The following is a 24,078-nucleotide window of genomic DNA, read 5'->3' on the forward strand; positions in this document are numbered from 1 at the left end:
CAGCGTTCTTCTGAGGTCACTGTAGTAGGAAGTTGGATGAGATGTTGAGAAGCTGAGCTGGCCCTGATGCCTGTTCATTCGCAGAAGTCTCCCACCTTTCAAGTGATCCCTAATTGACCAGCAAGAGACAAAAATGGCTGTAGAAGAGATTTCCAGTCATTTTTATCCCTTATTACATTCTGTTGTACTTAAAAGCCCATCAGTCCAGAAGCAAGGTACTGTGCAATTTCAAATTCCAATGGCCACAAAAGCAGTGCGCAACAGAAAGCACAGTTCAGTTCTTCTCCAGAAAAATCGCAAAACAGCCAGGTTAGCAAATAAAATATATATAGATGACCATGGGTGTGGTTTCATCTCAAACCCATGCATCAACACACTATTACTATTCTCTGTTTTACACAGTACAGGCCAGCTTCTACCACTTCTTTGCCACTACACTCCCTCAGAATATAGTCCCAACCCTGGGGGTGGGGGAGTGGAAACTTGCCCTTAAAAATATTAACAGAATAACATATAAGTCACTGATACAACCTACATCAAAAAGGAAAATACACTTAAGTGCAAAAATGGTAATTTCAGCTGAGTTACCACTCAAACACTTCAGCTGTTTAAAAGGTGGCAAATGAATTCTGGTAAACAAAATGTTAATAAAATTAACTACATGGTGGTACTCTACCTGTTTGAAAATATGCTGAACTTCACAACAGTGTTCTACAACCCAGAGATATCACTGTCATTAGCCACTGCCACTCTTTATTTAAATTTAACTGCCAGTCTGCCACCATAACCAAATCTTGAGATAAGAGAACCTGTTTCCACAGACACATGCATCATCCACTAGTGTTCCTTGGCTGCCTCTTAGTTGTTATTTTTCTTGACTAAAACCACCTTTGCAACAGAAAACACACTGCTAAGTTTATTTAGAAAACAAATGCAGTAGCATCTAAGGAAAAACAGACTTTGTGTGAAGTGATAGGTGGCTCCATCCTTTAAAACTCACAGCCAGGAAATTCCCTTTATTTTCACTTGTGGCTGTAAACATACTGTGTTTGCAGAATTCATCATAACAAAGTATTTTAAAGGCATCTTGTGACAGCTACCATATTGATATTCACCATGCAAATACACCGTTCCCCAAAATTTCTGTTTGTTCCTTAAAATGTACGACATATGCTATGGCTCTTTTAGAGAACAAGGAATAGAATTTGCGTTAGTATCCTACACAGAACATGAATTCATGCTTTAAGATCAGAGCTGCTTAGATAGCAAATTATCTGTATCATTTCACATTTACCAGCTAGAGAGCTGTCCAGGTACAGCCCATGTACAGGCAGCATTAGAACAATCAGCACCTACACAAATGCAGCACTTTGCATTCTGTGGATTTTGCTGAATACCCACATAGAGCACAGGAATATGTGTCAAAGAACATCAGTATTCCAGTAATCTGAGACTTCAGGGTAGGAGTCGGACAAGACTTGGGTTGGCAGAGCAGCAACTAGTGGCATGGCACAGCGGAAATACTAGCAAAGCAGTAATCATGACAATGTGGTGCAGAATAAGACATTGATTGGGCTTTCATATGTTAGGAGTTCAACTGGGCCCATCAATGTACGTCTCAAATAACTCTAGTGCTCTGTTACGCTGATCCCAGAAACTCTGGAGGCCAATACAGAGCAAAAAAGACGATTTACTGTTTCACCTGTCTGAACATAGTTCTAAGGCATACAAACAAAGGTCACAATATGCTCTGCACTGACAGGAAGCAGAATAAAATGCATTTCTAGGAAAAAAATAATCAACTCATTGAGATTTTGTGCATAACAATGTAAGTAGTTTCAACACAAAGAAGAAAAGAGAAAAGAGAAGTTGGATCCTTCTAAAAATGCTTTTCACTCAAGTTGCCCAACAGATTAATCACTATACACGTGTATATACACACACATATAATAAAACCCATATAACATGGTAGTATGTATATAATGGAATCCATATAACAGTCACATAATGAAACCCAATCTTGTTCTTCAAATTACCAGCTTGTACCCGCCAGCACGAGCACTGATTATACAAAACAGCAATTTTCTCTATCATCATATACTGTGAAACAGGAGTAGCGCTCATCTCTAAGCACCAGTAACAGCTCTTTGGTTTGTCCCATTATGCGCAACCTCTCTCTGTTTTTTTTTTCCATGTACCCTTCTCTACAGGTTCTCTGCCTCCTATTCCACCTGGTCAGTCCCTAGTGTATGCACAGCTTTGTGCATCTGTCAGATAAGAGAAAGCAGAGCTGTCTGCTCTTCGGGTTTCCAGAATGCTGCATTTGGGTCATACAAAGTAGCTTTTGTCAGCCCTAGGAACTACAGCAGCAAGCAACTTACGTATTTGATTTAAAGTCACTTATCAGATTACCATATTCACCACCAGAAATTCTTATTACAATTTAAATCTTACTGCAATCCTAGATATTCCATCTCATTCCAAAACTTCATTCCCATCTGGTTTCTGATATAATGTACAAAACAGCATACAATATCTTTTACATTTCTTACTTGGTTTTGGAACCATTGCCACTACGAACATACCAATGAACTTTTGAACTAACACCCTAAACTCTCTTCACAATTGTAGTCTTCATATTTTTGTCTGCTATTTTTTTTCAGTCATTAAAATAAACTAGACAAATGCATCACACAAGCAGTCAGCTCCAACTCTTCTGGCTACTGCTGTTTAATTTCAATAAATGGTAGGGCTATTGTATTCCAGGCTGTTTTCTGCAAGAAAATACTTGTTTATGCAATTCACAACTGATTCTACAGGGAGGGGCAGAAATTACATTGATAAACTATTTCATATTATAAGGAATAGCAAAGTTACCCATACACTTTCATATGCAGATGATACACTCAATGAACATTTCAAAAAACATTGTTGCATGCTAGCACACCTAAGTAGCCTGCACGAATTATGGAAAACTATCCATATGCAAACTTGACTTTAGTATCGGTTCAGAAACACAGGCTAAGCTTAAGGGGAAACTTGGCCAAATGTAACTGTTACGGGATTTAAGTTTGGTGGTGGACACAACATGACGTAGCCAATACAGGGAAAGGCACGTGCATATATAATTATGTAGTTTCATAGTCACATACAAAAGATAGCTATGCGTCTCCTCAGAAGACAATTCACTAGGCACCTTGAAGCATTTAATTTTTTAACTAGCATTTAACAATTTTCCTACTAGTCAAAACCTCTCAATCAGTGTTGCCTAAGAAGGAGGCACACAGAACAATAAAGACTATTTTTGACTCTGTACCTGGCATGCCAATTACCTTTTTATGCCTTGGTTTACCCATGTGTAAAACAGGAGAAACAATACCTGTATAAATCACCTTTCTAAACTGCTTTAAGATTTGCTGATAAAATGAGGTATACAAGGGAAACTGAATTGCTAAGCAGTCTGAAACAGGTATCACTTAAAAGAAGAAATAAAGGAACAGTTCTTCTTGTTTCTTTTTCTTTTCTCTACTGTTAAAGTTTTCAATACGCAGTCAGCCTGTCCTAAAATTGCATTGTTTTATTATAACGTGGATCAGAACAGACAAATTAATCAGGTCAGGACAGTGAGTGCACTTTGTTTACATGCTATATCCTGTACGTATCTTTCCTAGGTTCAGACTCAAATCCAGCTCCAGCTGCAACAGCTTTCAGACTGACAGATCTCTCTGGAGCTGTGCCACACAGTGTTTCAAACCTGGAAGGTGCTGCAAGCGTGCGCTTCCATTATGCTGCTTAGACCTGCAGACATCCGATGTATGCAGTCCTTCAGGCAGTCAAATTATCAGGATTTTAAATGTATCATTACTAAACAGTGGAATTAGAACACATAACCTCTCAGAAGGGAATACTCTTAAATACAGTACAATGACTCTTTTACAGTCCGCTCTCAAAGAGTTCAGGTTAATAGATTTTGAAAATATATCACTGTTGACATATACTAATATTTTGGGGGTATATCTAAACTTTTACAATACTTCCACTGCTGTCACAGCCAGAAACTGTTTCATACTAAAGGAAACTAAAGTAGTTTAGTAAGCAAACCAATTCAATGTCTTTAAACATTCTTGTAACCATTTGGTGTTTCACCAAGCTGTAAGTCACATACACAGAGCACAAGATTACTTAGTATGGTTATGAAGTTTTGCTCACAATCAGAGAATGCGCTGTACAATGTACTTGATCTCTGACATTTGTGAAAATATGATTATTCCACATGGACTTTGAAAACACGGGTTTTCCAATTTTGCTTACATAGATATGTTTATAATATATGCACATATACGTGCATATTATACGCTTACATTTAAGCAAAATCATTAGGGTCTGTTCTCAGCCTTTCCTTCAAAGCCAAGTAGTTAGAGCAGATGGAAACACGTAGCCATTTCTCAGCTCTGGTGTCTGAAAGAGGACACCGCAAGGCACAGGACTAGCAGGTGCCTTAGGAAGCAGATGCCTCGGCACCAGAGGAGGGAGCAGCACTCAAGAGGAGAACGAGAGAGGCGACAGCCTGGGATAGCTCAAGGACTCCCTATCAAACCCCAGGATCTTCCTGCTAACATCTGCGCTTGACAGGAAGCGCTGGTGAATGGTTCCTTGAGATGGACTAGTACAGATTAGAAAAGGGTTGTGAGAAAGCAAAGAGTTAAAAACATAAGTTTATATAGAAGTTTAAGATAATCACAGAGAAAGTGATTATCTTAAATCCTAGACAGAGATTGTTTTGCTTCATTTTTGCCCTCAAGCCTGCACCTTTTGTCATTATGAAATGCATACCCAGCCCTCACTTGGTAAAATATTTGTGTTGCCATGCAGTTAAACAAATGTTTTTTTCATTTTATTTTAAAATCGCCTCCCACCCGTTTCCCTAAACAGTGGCCATCAGTCCAGCTGGACAGTGTGTGCAAGCTGCCCAGTTAAGTCTCCTCCTGCCCTCATTAAAAGGGTCCCTTTCTTATTTCATCAGACAGAACATGATAGGAGATGATAGGACTTTAAAAATAATGGAGGGAATCTGAAAGGAATTCTGATTCCACAATAGTCCCGCATTCCACTATAACTCACAGCACATGACTGGCATTCAGCATGATAGCTTTAGCACAGAAAGTGCAGAAGATCAAGGAGATTCTTATTTTTTCACACACATATTCACGACTCCATTGTGTTCTTTTCCCTCTAATTTTCTTCCTCCTGATTCTTTGTATGAAATATGAAGAACTCACAAGTATGATTATCAAATTTATGGTGTATGCTTGCTACATCTCACATTACAGTCTCACAGTTGTTTGCCCTGCAGTCTGAAAGATTTGCATAGTGTTTAAATGGAAGAGATCTATACAAACTATAGTTAAAATATTATTACATTTATATGTTTTTCTATATGAACTAGTAAAAAAAATAATTTTTTATTCTACTGTAGGGCAACATTTTACTACAATTAAATGAAAAGGCTTAGCTCTGCTACTTCTTTGAAAAGAATCATGACCAAAAAGAGACAATTTTAGAAGCATGACTGGAAGATGATAAAGAAATTCTATTTCCATATGAGGTAATATCACAACTAAATACATCTTGTTGATATTTAAAATCTGAATGTCTTCCCTTTTGTAATTCTTTCATCTGTGTGCAGAATTTATGCAAGAGGTTTGAGAGAGAAAAGAATAAAGTGTCTGCCTTTAATCCCAATGGTTTTTCCTGCTGTTGTGTAGCTTTTGTTGTTTTTGTTTGTTTGTTTAAATCATTATCTTTTCCCTTCCCACCACTAGTGACCATTGCTGCAGCACCACAGCTCCAGCTGTGAGCTTGAACACACAGCTCCCTGAAGCCAAAACAAGTGTTGCTTTTCTGATTTAAGAACAAGGGACACTGGATGCGGGGAGAAGCTTAAGATTCCATTTCTTCTGAATCTCAGTGTCACCCCTTAACGGAGTATATGACACAGCTACCTAGAAGTTATGACAAATTACAAGAAAAGCTGCTGCAATTAGGATTACAGAAGTTTATCTAATATTTTAGAAGCAATGCAATGTTTTATCACTTTGAGAGGAAAAACTCTTTAAACCGTGTCTTACATTAAATATTTGATATAGAGTATGCCTAATTTGTAATTTTTTTTCTGTTACAGACCCCAACATGAATTCTTATGCACCTGACATTACTCTTCCCAGGTAGAACTGTCTTCTAAGAGGAGAGGAACTCTCTCTTACAGGAAATCCAGCACACGTTAGGCACAGACAGAAGGACAGATGGAAAGGAAGGAAGGAAGGAGGGTAAATATCAACAAGTAAAAGAACAGAAGATTACTTTGGTAGTTGTGCAACAGACACAGAAGGAGAATTTAAAAGGAAACTATTTTTTCCTCCTCATGAAGTGCAGGAGTACACCTTTTATTATAGTGAGCATTCACTTAATTTTCCAAGACTCAGCCTGAGACAACAGAAGCTGACTACAAGCTCTATAGCAGTCTAAAATTAGTATTAAAAAAAAAAAGTCTTTTTATTCTCATAAAAGTTGTACATTAAAACTGACATTTTAAAAGGTTACTTCTGTAGAGAAGAACTAGCAGCTATCAAAACCTAAAAACACCAATCAAACGTAAACGTGTTTCAAACTGAGCTTAGCACAGACAGTGTGCTACACAGAGCGGAAGAAAGCTTTGAGAAAAACTTATAAATTAAGTGAATCTTTAACTTAAAGTACTATTGCATCAAAGCAGAAGTTTAGATATCTTACTGCTAACTGCCAGGCTGCATTATTCTATGTTGCAATCCATCTTAAGTGGATTTCCTACCACTTCAAACTATCAATTTCAATTGAGCAGGTTTGCAATACGGCCAGAGTAAGGCTCCCTTTTAAACTTAGCCTGTGTTATTTTTCTGCCTTACTGTAAAATACATTTTATTCCATATGGATTTGTATACACTTTAAGGTGAGAAAAATGCAACTACTCATTAGCACAAGTGCATTAAAATTACATTTACCCCAGTCTTTTCTATGTGAGTTTTTTTATCTGTTCTCTTCAGCTGTAAGCAGAAGAGACAAGTTAGTCCAAGGACATAATGTCTTTCAGGCTCTATAGCACTTAGCAGGTTACAGGGCCTTCAAGGCCTAACAGATTTAACCAAGACTTTTCACACAATCAGGTAAAGAAAGCCAGGCCAGTCAGCAGATGTCCCATTCAGATAACAAAGAGAATATTTTAGTGACAATGTGAGAAAATAACAGTAAAAATGGTAAAAAAAAAACCACTGAACCGTAGCTCTCTTTTTTTCTTTAGTAAGAACCATCAACTGGAGCTTGCCTGTGACATTCACTCCAGTCTTCAGCACAAAGAAAGTCAGTCAGAGAAGCTTTGTCATCAGAGATCCAAATAAACTATAGTCAGAAATGACTACACCAGTGCTGGAAAATCTGCTATGTCTTAATTTCTTCTATGGACTTAGGATGAGTTCACTGATGGTCTGTTAAAACACAAGGCTTATAGATGAAAGATTGGTGTGTGCCATCATTACACTGATCTATAACAAAATATTGCTGCATTTGTACCTTCAGTTTCACCTCACCACAATGCCAGTATTTCATGTACTCAAGTCCAAGTTAGCAATATTAGAATTTGCAAAGAAGAACTGGCTATTAGTATCTGACATGGCTGCAGTCAGTTGCAAACCAGCGAAGAGGTACGGTGTGAACAAAGCCAGTTTTGCCATTTGTTAAGGTCACTTCAGTTCCTCAAGTGGCTCTTCTTAGAGTCCATTACCTCAGCTAAATATGCTCAGCAAGCCATAATAATGATGGAGATAACCCATCTGAAGGAACCAATTTGGGGTGTGGTTTTGAATTTGAATCGGGGAAAAGATGACTACACACCCCATGCTCTTGCTCTTCTCTAGGGCCAAGTTTAAATAAAGAAGAATAGCTTTCAGTTATCTTGGACCGCATTTCAATGGCAAGGGAACTGTGAATGAAAGAAGTTTACAAAGAAGACTGTTAAACATTAAAGTATAGTATAATCACTGTATGAATTAGTCATAGCCAGTTTAGACACTGTCCAACCCACTTTCCAACCATCTGCAACAAATGTGCTCCATTAAAACAGAACCATATGGAAAACAAGCTAGCAATTAACACAGCTTCTATGCATACCTCTAATACAGCACAGATTTCAAACTTTGAGTGAAACTGACTGCTGAATTACTTCCATATTGCTGCTGTTTAGACCTTGGCAACACATATTTATCCTCACTCACTACAGTATGTCATCCCCAGATACTGCTATATCATCAAAATAAGCATGAAAAAACCACCCACAACTGAGCCACTCATTGTGGTTTATAGCCTCTGTTAATAAAATATTTGCAGATCAAAGTATAACAGACTTTTTTAAAGCTGTATAATATGTTACTTACCAGTCAGTATCAAAACTAATAGCTAATGCAGGGCAAATCAATTAATTTAATTGCTAATTGGTAATGTCTTGTACTGTTAAACAAAACTGCTTCAGGACTGAGTAGCTTTCTGCTCTCCCAGATTACCTGAAGGGCTAGAGATGCAGCACTTAACATTGCTATCGTTTCAAGGGGACATACAGAAAACCTAGTTCCAAAATTCAGAGCCCTTCAAAATACTCATGGATAGTAATATGTTGGTCATTCTGTCTTTAACAACATAAGGAAACTAAAATACTTCATAATCATATATGCGTGCTAGATCCAGAAGGTGAAGCTTACTATAAGCAAGAAGATACAACTATAACCAAAATGTCTTGTTTCCTTATCCAAAGTAAAATGAGATGCTCAGTATATCCTGTGTGTTCTTTTCTATCCAGTCCATCAGAGCTCATCAGCCTACCTCTTTAATTCAATCTACGGGCACTCATGCTCTTACACTCAACAGCTCAGCCCATGAGGTTTGATCAGGGTGGTGCAGCCTCACAGATTCACATAGGTTGGCAGGGACCTCTGGAGGTCATTTATTCCTACATCCTGCTGAAAGCGACTCAGGTCATTCAGGGACTTGTTCTATCAAGTCTGGGATTTCTTCAAGGAGGACAAAATTGTAAAAGAAAACCTAAATATTGTACTAGAAAAAAAAAAAAAGCATACCTCAATGATGAAAAATATTCTGATTATTTAAAATTACATTTCCATTGACAATTTTGTTGCTTTACGTCATGTAACAGTAAAATTGGGGGAATTTATACTTTTTTTTTTTTTAATAACTGGTATTTAGTTAATTAAACAAACATCATAAAGCAAAATCATTCTAGTTTACCCAAGCTCCTGTATTTGCTCTGTCAGCAAGGGGAAGTGGGAAAAAAAATGAATACAAACATCACTTTGCTACAGACAACTGAATTTTCCAAAGTGGAGTTGTGGAAGAGATTCATTCCATAATATATTACGTCAATGCCTACACAATTTCAAAAGCACTCAAGTTCTTGAGGCATCCTTTCAGGACTCTAGATCATCCATGGGCCACACTGTTCCCAAAGACCAGCAATAAAGCATGAAACTAAAGATTTAGAGCAGAATTCCCCACATGAATTTAACTCTGTTCACACAGAAATTCCGTGCCCCCCATTAAGCATAAAACAAGAAACTGAAAAAAAAAAAAAAAAAAAACCTCCGCATTTCTTCCTGGGTGCTTTTCACACCTTCAAAGGTTTCAATACTGACAATATTAATAAAGCCCTATGGCAGTAATACACTGTCCAAGCTTAATACGCTGATGAAATTATATAGCCATATGTCTATGTTTTATCCTTAGAATTGGCAATTATAATAGTTATATAGAAGACCATATGATGTTTGGTAGTAGATTTTAAGTACGCATTTCAAGTCATGTAATTATAATCCAATTTTCATTTCTTCAGAAAAGGAAAGTTCTAGAAAACCTTGTCCTGAAGAAGGCCTTGCACGTGACACACCCACAGGCTTATGCACATTTACAGAAGTAAATGAACATAAACATGCGTCATTTAAAAATTCATGGTTTGGGGAGACATTATCAGCAATATTTGAATACCTAATACAAAAAATAATTCATTTTATCTTAAAAATATGCCCACAGCAGTGACAAAAGAGCTAAAGCAATCTTAAATGGGATTCTGATTAATGACATTTTGGTTTAATATGAAGAAGGTTCCAGTGACAGCCATATTAAAAACCAGTTTGCAAATATGACTTCAAATAAACCATAGGCTTGTATCCCAAACTGGCCTTCTGCCACTACGTATATTTTCTACATTCATTAGGTAAATGATATATTGGCAGAAAGTCCAAAAATATTCAAATGGTATTAGGACTGCAAAAAATGCCATGCTTTGGAATTAGCACCTAAACCTCCTGCATCCCCCATAAATTCTGACTAATTAAATTCCTACTATGTTATTCCTCCTGTTTTCTTCACAGCTGTTTTATATATTTTCACCTGTTTCACTTCCTTTTTTGTTCAAGTAACAAAAAAAGCTTAACCTTATTTGATTGACAGAAAGGAATAACAATATTTAATTAACATCACTTCATATGTGACAAATCTTAAAACTCAGCTCAGTCAGTAAGGCTCTATGAAAGTATTCCCCCAACATTTTAAAAGCTTTTTAAGAAAGCTCAGAACACTGTGTTCTTAATTCAAAAGCACATGCCGAGTTAATTATGGTCTTATGCTTTGACCAAAAGTAGGATTTGTGGGATTTTCTTTTTCTTAAGTCAAAGGATTCAAAAGTAATTTATGAATGATACTGAAATAATGCACGAATTAGCTGCTAACATGCTGTTAGTTTCAAGTGTTATTTTTTTTTTAATGTACTGGGAGGGTCAGCATTAAAGTCATGCTGACTTGAAACTCTATTTATATAAAAAAAAAAATAAATTATATTAACCAAACAATCATGCTATTTTATAGCCCTTCTACTTGGTTTTAGATTGTTGCTCTTGACCAGGTGGCTTGTTTGGGAGATTTCAGCACACTTTCTGCCAAAGGAAACACAGATATTCCCACAGCTAAACAGATCCTGTGCCGGCATCAGATATGTTCTCCCCAGTTACCATGTCTTTATGTACATGTGTGTAACTCATGGTCCCATGTCTGTGTGGGCAGTGGTACTGTAGGTGTACACTATTCACATTCCCATACCTTACTGGGTGCCTGGTTAGGCAACTGAATTTCACCAGGATCTTGTCAGAACTAGCACGTTTTTGGAGGGGTCACAAACATTTCAAGGCACATGCCCAGGTGCATGTGAATGTAGTGAGTGGCCACAATTGGCAATGTTTATCAAAAGTATTGCTATCAAGTTCTCATCTGGATTTTAAAGAGCGTCCAATTTCCTTTAGACCACTGATTTTAAATGCAGTTTCAGACTAACTCACGTGGGACCTGCACCACATTTCTCCCATATGAGAGCAGACAAGTGGAAAGGGTGCTCAGGCTGACGCAGCAGCAGTTTAACGAAGGAAGAGCCAGAACATTTTTCTCCCTGACCTTCCCCTTTCCTATAGGATACATTCTTCAACTCACAGACAGCAGGCTGAGCCTGGCAGGGGCCATGGAAGTCATGCTGCAAGGCCTTCCCCAGCTCCAGATGAGAGCTCAACCGGTCCTAGTTTGGTTCAGGACTTTTTCCTTGAATTTCTTCTGCTATGCTAACAGTTTTCTTCAGTAACTTCTGTTTCTATCATTAACAATAAACACTAATAACCATAAGCATTAGTCTAATGCATTTTGAAAATCATTTCTGGTAGGATAATTTTAATGCCCTATAAAATTATTTCGGCAAGATGAAAAATCTTCTCTAAGAAGAGGAGGAATCAGTTGTTCTCTAAGAAGAAGGTATGCGGAATATGCACATGCATAGGGTTTTGCCATAAGATTACGAACCCTTGCCTAACACTTTTGGATGCATTCTGCCTGCTTTACATCTCTTGCCACGGAAACTGAAGGAACTGCATATGACTATTTAGGTATTATTTAGTAGTTGGGAGGGAAATGCTGTTTTTAATTCAATCAGTGCAAAATGTGAAGTCACTTCTGCATTATCCATTCAGCAAGTAAATACAATTTAAAACTAATGTATTCTACAGCTTCTATTTATACTGTATAATTTCATAGATCTTGAGAATATCTTCAGCATGTCTAATCATCAGTAAGGTCAGTGTTGCCAGTGGCATGAATCTCATATTGAATTCTTTGCTAAAATAATGCAAAAACAAACAAGCAACAAAATCCATATCATTACACAGAATTAGGGAAAAGGCCATGTACGTTCAGACTCACAGAAGTCTAAGTCTGACAGTTGGACTCAGTGAACAAAAGGGAATAACACAAAAGCAGCATAAGTTTAGCACCAGGTGAGCTCCAGCCATTGAGTTTGCATGGGGAGAAGTGGCACTTGGTGACGGGAGGTTCCAGTGAGGGCAGCAGAAGTCGGGCTGGCTGGCACAGGGGCCAAGGAAAGGAGGGACCTCAAGCTCCCCACAGTGAAGACGGAAGTTAGCCAGAGAAACATAATAAGAAAGCAAGACCATCAACTTCTATATATTGCTGCACAAGAAAGCACAGATGAGACCCAGAAACATGTCCAGGAGTAAATAATCTTTCTACCTTCATCTGATTTTAGCATTGTATAAAAAAATACTATTATATTAAAATGTGCAAAACATTAATATTTTTCCACAGAATAAAATGCCAGTGTGACTTTAAATATTACTTCTGATTTTTCACAATCTAGAATGACTTGAGTGATATGGACAATGATAGTTGCTTTAAGAAAAAAATCTAATTACTGTCTAAAAAACCAAATTGTTTTCTATTTAATTTCTTCTGCATTTTAGTTTCATTATTTGCAATATCTGCCAATGCAATGTAGGGGTGAGTTTAGGACTAAGAGTGGATTTAGAATTGGTAACTGTATTACAAATTTTTACATATCTTTGAAAAAAAAAAAAAGAATCACAAATTCTGTCTTCTGCTTGAAATGTCTGAAAGCACAACTTGCATTTTTTGTCCAATTTTGTTTTTAAATCCCTTGTTTTAATGTTTTAGATCCTCTTAAGAAATGAACCAAATAGATTACAAGCACAGGGCAAATATAGACTGATACAATACAGGAGAAAGAACAAAATTTAAGAATGAAAAGAAAAAAAAGAAGGAATGAGAATATACTTATCACATCTTAGAATATATCAGTTTTAATTCTGACATCCCTGTACTAGTGTTTCTCAAAATGTATACAAAGCATATTTATAAACTCATACCATCAAAAGCATTAATCATTAAGAGAATATCAGCAGACCTTTGAGCGTTTTTTCCTCAAGAATCTAGAAGAGAGAGATTGTCAGTAGTCCTAAAATATCTGCGATGGTGACCCCACTCTTCTTTCACTCAATTATCTCAGTCTTATACTTGAATAGATGAAGGAGAAAAAGGCTTATTGGTTATTCAGTCAGTGATGTGTCTTGGATAAACAGAAAAAAGGTTTGCCACAGAAAATATCTCCAATGAACTCAAGATAATTAGAGGGGAGAAAAAGTGACAAACAACTCTTCATTCATCTGCTACAGAAGTTACTGTACCTCTAGCCCAGAAAAAAAACAATTATTTAGACCTCGCCTCCTCCATTTCCTACATTGCTTCCTCTTTCTGACGAACAAGAGACCTTTTAACACAGATGTGGTAGTCTTGCTTTCCTCTCTGTTTTCTGCCCATAAATTTATTGCTCGTGCCAGCCTGATAGCCTCAGAAACTGAAAGGGCTCCATTTACCCACAGAGAGGATGCTCCATGGGCCACGCAGACCTCTTCACCTTACCCCACCAACCTGATGCAAACCCAACCCAAAAGGAGCAAATGTCAGGCATGGGGAGATGGATCAAGTGCCATTTCCATTGCAAGCCTCATACGCTTCCTGAAGCTGCCAAAACACTAGCCATGGTCCAGTCCTGTGGACGCCTGTGTGGATTTGAGCCATCAACATAACACAGAGAACCTAACTATCAAACTGTAACTAATACAGGTTATTATTTACTTGGCTGGGCTCAAATTGGTGGCCTTTGAGATTACAGGTTCCATTTCTAATTAAGTATTTCCTTTGCAATCCCAATCTTATGGGGGGGGGAGGGGGGGATTGGAAAGGCACCCTAACTAACAAATGATGAAATCAACATTTAGTAGTACAGAGAGAGGAAAGGGTGCAAAAACTAGAGGTCATGAACCCAGACCAAATGCAACCACTCATTTTCTGCGTAATCCAGTACTGGAAACCTTACCGTGAAATAGAGTAGGAACAGCACCACTCTTCATATGCTAACTTTCAGCTGCACCAACCTCAGCAGCTAAGTTTTGTTGTTAAGCATCTGTTGTGCATTGTTAGAATTTACATCTGTGTTTTTATACTTCGCAGGATGCACTTTAAGGGGAAACCAAAATGGTTACTGCAGAATTCAAGCTGAGGGATTCCCCTTGAAAAGATACCTTACAGGAAAAGAGATTAGAACAAGTTATACCTACAGTTCTCAAATGAAAATCTAAGGCAAGAAAGGACTGCAGAGAAGTTGCTACATACGGTTGGTCACTAAGGCAACAAGATTTGAGAAGAATTAGCGTACATTAGCACCTAAATAACCAGTTTTAGAGCTCTTCTAAGCTTTCCTTCAGAAGTCAAGTTGAAACACCTTGAGGTTTAAACTGAACATAAGGAAAGCCTTTTTCACCATAAGGAGAGATGAGCAGTAGGACAGGCTGCCCAGGGAAGTTGTGCTGTCTTCTTGGAGGTTTGTCAAGACCCACCTGGATAAAGACTGAGTAACCTGATCAGAGCTCACAAAAGGTTGAACAAGAGACCTCCTGAAGACCCTTGCAAACCAAATTATCCTATGATCTTCATCTTGAGAAAATTATCAGGCATGTCACTGAGCAACACTAGGACACTGCAATTTATATAAAAGCATAGCAGCCAAGGCACTAAACACCACCTGAATGCTGAGGCTTTCTATCCTGAAGTTCTGCATTAGAGTACTATGAGCAAAAATGGATTCATTTAAAATATTCCTTTCACTATATGCTCTATTTTCGGGTAAATGTACCATTGCAGAACTATTAGTGTACAACATCTTGAAGGTTTTGGTGTAGATGCAGAGAATGACACGGGAGAGCACAGTGAATGAGTGCCTTGAACGAGTGCCTTGGCTAATCCTGGTGTGTAGACTTGAGTTGGAAATGGGCTTTCAGATGGCAGCAGATGTTGTAAGACTTCAGACAGCTGGCCACAGCTTCCACTGCTGTGCTTGCAATAGCTACACAGGGGCAGGCTGCAGAAACAACATCTAGATGGTGGTATAAGATCTGTGCATATCTATTATGATCCCTCTATCTAACCCTGTGAAAAAGAAGGTACCTTTATTTGCACCTCCATTTGGCAGGCAAAAAAGATGCAGTGGCAATGTTTCTGAGGACTAAACCAATGCTCCTCACACTACACGTGGCTGCTACGAATAAACCAGCTTCACTGAATCAATAACACTCCTTTGTGGAGTCCTGCTTCTTTACCCATACAGAGTTCATGCTACCCTTATCTTTCTGCCCCTTACCTACTAATTTTTAAGAGAATATAGCTCAGCAGGTCACAGGCTTGACTGAATCCTGACTGCCCAGGAACAACACCCAATATTTACATGCTCAACCTTTTTTTGATGAAGCTGTGCCCTCCTCCCATTTTGCTATTCAGATTCTTAGACCACCGTCTTACATATTTTATCATTGGAGTTATTCACAACATTGCCAGTCTTTTGGAAGTAATTTCTTCTTCCATCGCACAGATCCACAGGGAGAATTTAGCCTTTATAGTGAAAATCCTAATGCCAAAATTTACTTTTTCAAATTAAAACTAGATCCAGTAGTCAAACTACTTAGATTGCATTTTGAACCTCCTTGAACAAAGTGTGTTGAGCAAGGATGCATGGAGTATTTATGACAAAATATCAATGACAGGATCCTCTCAAGAAATTAAAACCTCTTATGAATCGGTCAGAAGGAAGTTTCAACCATGTTTCAAAACCTCTCTTTATCAAAGTGATACATAAGGTTTCTTTCTTCTCTTTCTGTATTCAGAGAGTTCGGAGTAAACTACTTGGAGAGAGAACACATTTTTCATTTAAGTATTTGTTACAGACCACATTATATAAAGTCTTTCAGACTAAGGCGTGGTCCAGTAAGTCTAATCATCGCTCTAACAGTGCTCCCTGTCTCATCAGCAAAAACTAATCCCATGTGTAAAAAGAAGATTAATTTTTTACTTCGGCAGTGGTCTCTTTGTCATAAAATAAACCTTCCTGGTTCCCATATATCTCCTATGACTTGATAATCAATTAGCTTAATCTTTATTTACAAGGTTCCTCAGGACATTGCTGACTCTGCCTTTGGTTTCTGTTCTTATTCTCTGATAACCCCCAGAACATCATTTTCTGTCCTCTACATCCACTGCAACAGCTCCACTCAAATACATAACAGCCTTCAACCTGATCTTCTCGAGTCTTAGCTGATAAAGCTTTCTCTCAGCTCTCCCTCCACCTCATTTTAGACAACCACTACTCCCTTTCACAGACTGACCATTTCCACCATTCCTCCCTCAACATAAACTCCAATTGCAGGTTTTTTCCTATATTAACTGGCACCTCCAAAAAACTTCACCCATTTCTCCCTACAGCTAGGCACTTTGCAAGCATTTTAGACACTTCTTCACTCCAGCTCTTCAGCAACATTTCTGAAAACTATTCTTTCTTCTCTGTGCCTATGGCTGAAAAGCTGTAAATGAAGTCTCAGCGATTCCAGACTCTTCCTCTTGGTGCCTTCTGTCAAATTCTGTTTCTTGGAATAGTTAAAATTTCTTTTATACTTCCATGCATCTGAATTCTGAAAGAACACTTAACAAAGACAACATCTGTGTATTACAAAGCTGGGACTCTTGAAGGACTTCACTTGGCAGTCCTGCACAAAGCTAACATACTAAAATAGAAATTCCCAAATGCAACATATTGAAAGTCATAAATGCCCAGAATCATTAGTGTGATTAATTCATTGCCTTCACCTTAACAAAAATCTACCTATGCCAAGTGTATCTTGGAATTTTAAAGTTACGGCATATACATGCTGGTTTAGTTAGGCCTCAATGATACAGCAGAAATGGAAGCAGGCAAGGGTCTGTCAAAACAGAGGCCAGCGCCTGAGCAGAAGAGCTGTCTCGCAGGAAGTTGCTCTAAGTAATTTCTTCCCTGTAACTTCAGCTGAACATGTTAACCACCATATGTAATTAACTCAACCCTGAAGACCTTATAGTACCTCCCTCCCATAAATATGCCATGGCACAGAATCATTTGTGTTACGGTACCCACGTCCCCACTTTGAAAATATGTATGTTATAACCAGCCATTGCACCCTTCTGAATTTGTATTTTGCAGCACAGGCACAGAGCACTAGAGGAAACAGGAAACATTGTGCTAACACGACTATAGTATTGATGAATAGAAACCATAACCCCCAGGCTAAGCTGCCAAATAAGTAGTGAATTAATTTCTGTAAAGTACTCCAATATTACAAAGGTGTGTTGAAAGGTGTCTGCTCATGTTTCAAATTAAACGCACTGCTGGTCAGCATTAGCACCTCAGCTTTGAACAGCAGCCATTTGCCTATAACACTTCAGGGGCTGGGAAAAACGGATTTGCCGTTCACACTGGAATAATTAGAACATGTCAGGAAGAATTAATTTCCTCATTTTTCAAAAGGATACACAGAAATTACCATGTTATTATATGACAGGGTCCCTTGGAGAATTGTATTAAATTTAATTTCTAGCGCAGCCCACACAACAAATTAAAGTCATAAATAAGATGGAAAGAAGCGGGACGCAGAGCATATGTTTATGGCAATGAGTGAAGCCAAGGGACCAGAAACAACTATCTTCATTTCATTTTATTTAAATCAGCCAGACACTGTGTATCTGAATGACAGCACTTGTTAATGGTGCTGAGATTATAGGCTCCTTAATTTTAGGAAACAGAAGCAGTCACTCAGTATTTGAAATGGTATTTTTTTCCAACAATACAGATACTGGTTTATATTCGCTCCCTTTCAAGGCAGCTTCTCATGGCCCTGCAGCAATGCGCAACTTCATAACAAGAGATGCACTTTTAATTGTTTTGTCCTAGTAACAGAGGAGAGAGTTGACAGTGGAAAATTTAACAGAAATACAAAAGCAGAAAAAGCATCTGACAATTGAGAAACCTAAATCTCTGGGTAGGCAGAACATTCCAAGAGTGAGAAAGCCGATGGGCAGTTTCCACCATGATTTCACCTGGCACAGTATTTAACTGCCAGGATCTAAAATCATTCTGTACTTAGAAGCAATCCCAAATGTTTCGACAGTGCAACAAGTCAATGCAACATTGCTGCTTGCTAATACTGCAACCACCTGAACTTCAGAGCAAGACATATCTGTCCTAACACGACTCAGGTTCCTGGGTCTCTCCCTAGACCCAGGAAGCCACACAAAGTCCTTCTGCCCCTTCACTGAGGGCCTCGCACTCGCAGAAGGATCTGTAGAAGCTGTCATTTCATGCAAAGTTGAAGCCAACCCAACTGCACTTTAATAACATTTATAAAAAATTAATAAAGCTTTATAAAATATTAACAGTACTTTAACTTATTTTAATACCTCCTTCTATATTATTCTTTGTACATTTCAATTTTTAATTGTTGTGAAACTTATGCACGATGTCAGAATCAGACTAAATTACACTGAACATTCCCTCCCGTCTATGTACATCTCTAACAAATGAGACTTGTCGTTCAAGCTTCTGTACATACAGAGGCATGGCAAAGTCAATGAAATACAGTATTTCGCAACAATAAATTCTGAAATACAGGTTGGCATAATTACTACTTTTCATACTGTGAACTGATTCCTACCATAACACTCTATGAAATGTCCTTCATTTTAAATATCAGAAGCTTTTTCAGAAACTCTGTATTATTTCCCTTAGCAGGAAACAAGAGTTACTCAACAATCATCAGAAATGAAACGTGTGATAGCAGGTGATAAGGGAAGTAAGCAGAAACATTCAATATGACAGAAGTAATTGGCCTAAACAGGTAGATAAAAAATCATTTCTGGGCAAGGCATTGATCTTTTCTTATTGATACCTGCGAAGTTTCTTTTTTCATATATACATTCACGGTGACACAGGAGGAAAAAAAAAAAAACTATAGAAATCCTTCCAATACATTAACAGGCACACTATGAACTGCCAATATCTGACTTACAAGCATTTTATCATGCTTGTAAGCTCAAGACATTCTTAAAAAGAAAAGAGTTTGTACACTTTAAGAAATAGCTGTCATGGATCTGAGCACTCCCTTGGGTGCAACAAAGTTTAAATAATTTGTGAATCAATTAACTGGCGACTCTCTACATAACACAGATTTCACACTCCCAGGTCATTGCATTATCAGCTTGATACGAATCATAACATTTTGGAGAAAAGTTCATAATTGAAATCATTAATTAATTTAACAGGAGCTTTTAGTTATGCATAGCATTACACAGCTGTAAAGGAGCAGAGATCAATTAGTTGCTTCTCTGACAATTTTCTCTGCTTGGTGGAAAACTTCAGTTTGTAAAGCATTTTACACCCATAGCCTTTTAAAGCTGTTTTAAACTCAAATGCTCAAAAATAGTTTATACAATTCCAGTGCAAGAAGAAAAACATAGATACTGTAGAATCAAGTATGACTATGCAGCACCAGATATGACATAGTTACCCACATTCCTTTGGACTTAATAGAAAATAAAAATAACTATATTCAAATGGGGATTAAATATACTTTCCAGAAAAACAGGCATAACTGAGAACAAAATAATTCACTCATTATCAAATTCCCTTACTTTTAGCGTAGGTAATAACTAATATGTGAGGAACGTGCAACATTTACATGAGAAATGCATCAGCATTGTAGGAGAAGAAGCATTTGCAAAGCACACATTAAAGAGGGAAAGAGGGAAAATTTTCATTAGAATTGACATGGTGACAGCAGAACCACTACCTCTCCATTGAACTCCTTTATGGTTGTGAGAGGCTAATAGTGAATCCTGACAAAGGTTAAAACAATGGAAAACATCTGGCACTGAGGCAGCCAAGTGGCCTACTCTGTCAAATGTGTTGAAGAAAAAGATTTTATAAGAATCTAACAGTATTTACACAGGAAAGGAAAACATGATAACAGGATTTTTCACCCATACAGAAATCTATGGCTGTAAACTTAAATGAATTCAGATGAAAATTATGGCACACAGTTTAATAAATAAGATAAATGAAACACTAAGACAAACTGACAAAAGGTTGTGGTACATCGCCTATCACTGTAAATTTTCCAGTCAGGCTACATCCCACAAAGATACATTGACTAGGCTAGCCACGGCTATGGGAGTTTGAGGGGATTTCTCTGGCCTGCATTATGCCAGTCACACTTAATGACAACTATGGTCCCTTGAGTTTTAGAGGAGGACCTATGTGAATGAATAGGGGCACCTATTTTCATGAACCTATGAAAGCCAATGTTTTTCAAACACGCTTGTGGACTTTGGCCGTTGGACTTTCACGTAAGCGCTCAGAGAAACACTGCGATTAATCTCTTGCCCATGCTCACATAATCAATGCTCCTTTACTTAGTTTTCCTGAAGGAAGGACATCTAAACACCTGAAAGCTCACAGCTTATAATAAATGCAGAGACTGATTTAAGGTAGCAATCAGTCTGGATGAATTTGGTCCAAATTCACTGTCATTGTGTGAGGATTTAAATATTTTCTGTCCTTCACCTTTAATCTGCATTGCCCATTTAGAAAGTAAATATAGCAGAGAGACCTGCTCAAAGGAACCTTGCTTTTAGCTGAAGTCTCTACATACTGCAACACAAATAAAATAATAACAATAGGAACCCAATAATGTCCATTTAAATAATCTCTGTCACTTTTGGGGAAGACACTTCGCAGCTTTTCATTCATATGACATGAGGATAAAGTCATTTTATGGACACTTACTGATAGGGAAACCAAGACATAGATGTGTTAAACAGCTCACTCAGTAACAAAGAAATGGCAATACCAGGCAAATTTAGAAGTCCTGCTTCTAAGTCTGCTACACCAGATTTAGCCCATGTTGCATTTTGATATTGCCATACAGATACTTTCATGCACTAGAAACAAGATATCTGATTTTAATCAGTATGGCAATTGGTACTTTTAAATGACAGAATAGGAAAGATTTTATTTGTAGTAGGTGAAACCAATTTTCCAAAATATTGTCTCACTGCCAATATGTTTGACTAATACCACAAATTATGTTTCAATATTTGGATCAATTAGTTTCTAATTCATGATCCTATAAACAAACAAAGCAAAGTCTGCCCTCTTCAATCAGCATAGGAACTTCTTTTATCCTAAACACACTAAACTAAAATGATTTTCAAAAGAGTAAAGAATAATTAGATACTAGCACAGACACACAAAAAAGAGAATGATAATGAAAAGAGAAATAAGTAAAATAGATATTGTACTTGCCTTCATGTTTAAGTTCTCATCATTAAAAAAAATATGTTTACATTTTCATGTTTAGGACCTGAAATAAGAGGCCCTGCTGTGGTTTAAGATCAGGTATATATATATATTATTTTTTTAATTAAAAAAAATGATTAGTTTTCCAACTATTCAGCAGACCATAGGGTATCAAATACTTCAGAGCAATTATTCAGCAATCCTAGTTATTTAATCTTCATCATCTTCCTCCTTTTTATCAAGAAATTGCTTTCTAAATATACCACCTAACAGACTCTGAAGTAGAATAGGAAGTAGAAAATATTATGTGAATCAGAAGCCCTTTTGGTGATTCATATGGAATGGTAATGTTGTGAATCCATTGCTAAATACTCGTCAGACCATCTCTCAGGGCCCTATTAAAAAACATTAAGTACATATTTGAACATGAGTTATTCTATTTTGGTCCAACACAAACTCCTCTTTATGCAGCCTTATGATATAGTTTCAAATCCAAGCAGCAGTGAGCAGTCCCTATACTTACAGTTTTTCAAAATCCTAGATTGCTTTCTATGAAGACATCTGCAGAACTCAACCAAAAATGGGGAAGGGTTTATTTAATTTATTTAACTGGTATAAAAGGAAGAGCTCTTTCTTGAGAACAACAGAAAGCACTGCTGCTTGCCTAACCAGCTCTAGAGAGCACTGAGGAACTTGCAGTCTAAAGATAAGTGAGCACTGGTGGAGATCTCTACCATCTTGGAAAGTAAAGTGCTAAGAAACAACAATTCCCAACAATTCAGATGACCACCTGAATCAAAATTGAAAGTTCAAACTTGTTTAAATTACAGCTTTCAGAGATACAGCCACAGTTACATAGAAAATAGAGCAAAAGAGCAGAGATTTGACTCAAGCACTGGCTCCCTCCTTAGCGTGAAGGTCCACAACAAAGCAGGAAAAATAATGGGGAAAAAATGGCTTACTGTCCTGTCAGCACTGTCGAAACTGAAAAGTAATCTCTCATATACCACCCTCCCTCTAGCACAGACCTTCTCTGAGATTTTCCCCCTCTCAACAGGTCAGAAGTTCAGTCAAATCGCAACACCCTCATGGCCTTGCTGGTAACAGCTTCCCATTCCAACATGGATCACAAACGTTTGCTCACTTTTTCCTAAGAAATTGATAGGAATTTTGCAGATGCATTTAACATACATTTCATAGAGTCAGCAGAGTATCCTCAAATATTCTACCACCTCCACAACTGAAATACCTCTCTTCATATACAGAATCCAAGAGGTTTGGGTGTTATCAGAAAGCTCAGAAGGAAAGAAGATCTCAAACAAAAAGTTTTTTGAGAAGTATAGAAAAATCAGCATTGCCTTTATTTTGTAAGTGGCAAAACCAAAGCCCATCCATTCAAGGATACAGCTGAAAGTAAAACAAGCATCAAGGCATCTGAGTATCTGAATTAGGAGCATAAACTCTCCCACAAACTATGAAAATAGTGGAAGTCAGTGCTTCGTTTGGGCACCTGGAATTGCCTTCTGGGGGGTTTATACAGTAACTGGAGAGCAACTCTAATTCTGGCACTTCACAGTTCCTAACATGACATCTTGCATCCCTACTCCGATGTGAATCACCATCTTATAATTTTTGCTTGGAATCAAAGTGGTACTTCATGAGAGTTTAGGTAAATGGACTGGTAGGTGTGAGGGAAGACTGCTTTTTAGTTTGTTGTTTTTTTAGTGTAGTTGTTCTTTGGCTTATAAATAGACTACACTGATTTCACAGTCTTTATTATTTTAGAACAGTATTTAGTTTCCACTTTACATGAGATGCTCAGTTAAGGGTATAATTTTGAAATAAAATATAATACCTAATAATTTTAGATCTAGGAGTTATTGTTGGGCTTTAATCTTACTCAGTAAAACAGAGCTCCTCCCACAAGTTCTCCAGTCAGTATTCTCTCACCTCCACCAATTTTACATTTCTTTGAATAACTGAAGCATCAAGGAACCTTCACAACCTTATTTTTAATCAGATTTTGTTTTCTTTTAGCCTTATACAAATGAATACACAAGCCAATCTATTAACTGCTCTCAGCCTTTTAGTCAGAATTTTTCCCCATGGCAAAAATTTATGCCAAGCAGGCTCTCCTACTTACAAAGCCAAGATGATACAAAAGGCATGGTATGACTCAGAATGAAATTTCAAATAAGTCACGTTATCATTTGACACTTTTCATTAATGCACAATAAAAAAATCTGTATCACAGAAAACAAGTTCTCAGTTACCTCAGAACTCTTCAACATACAGGACTAAAAGCCAAAAAGAATATATCTGGTTAATTAAGAGAAAAGATTATTTTAAGGATGATATGTGCCCTTATCTGCTACACAGTGCCATTTTGATGCCATGTAGATGAAAGGACAATTTTAACATAG

At 37.5% G+C, this 24,078-nt stretch overlaps 1 protein-coding gene across 24 annotated transcripts in view; it reads right to left on the reverse strand.

The window, feature by feature from the left end:
* The window catches only part of SOX6 (SRY-box transcription factor 6), a 482,345-nt gene that overhangs the window by 374,818 nt on the left and 83,449 nt on the right, over window positions 1–24,078 (reverse strand). For 8 of the 24 annotated variants that reach the window (XM_083840215.1, XM_083840214.1, XM_083840222.1 and 5 more), the window contains one exon: window positions 1–109. This exon is cut by the window's left edge and continues 13 nt beyond it. The exons of the other annotated variants lie outside the window; for them this stretch is intronic. The gene's annotated coding sequence lies outside the window, so the exon portion shown is untranslated. The remainder of the gene's footprint in view (window positions 110–24,078) is intronic. 24 annotated transcript variants of the gene reach the window in all.

Source organism: Anser anser (assembly GCF_964211835.1).
Source record: "Anser anser genome assembly, chromosome: 5".
Taxonomy (NCBI): domain Eukaryota; kingdom Metazoa; phylum Chordata; class Aves; order Anseriformes; family Anatidae; genus Anser; species Anser anser.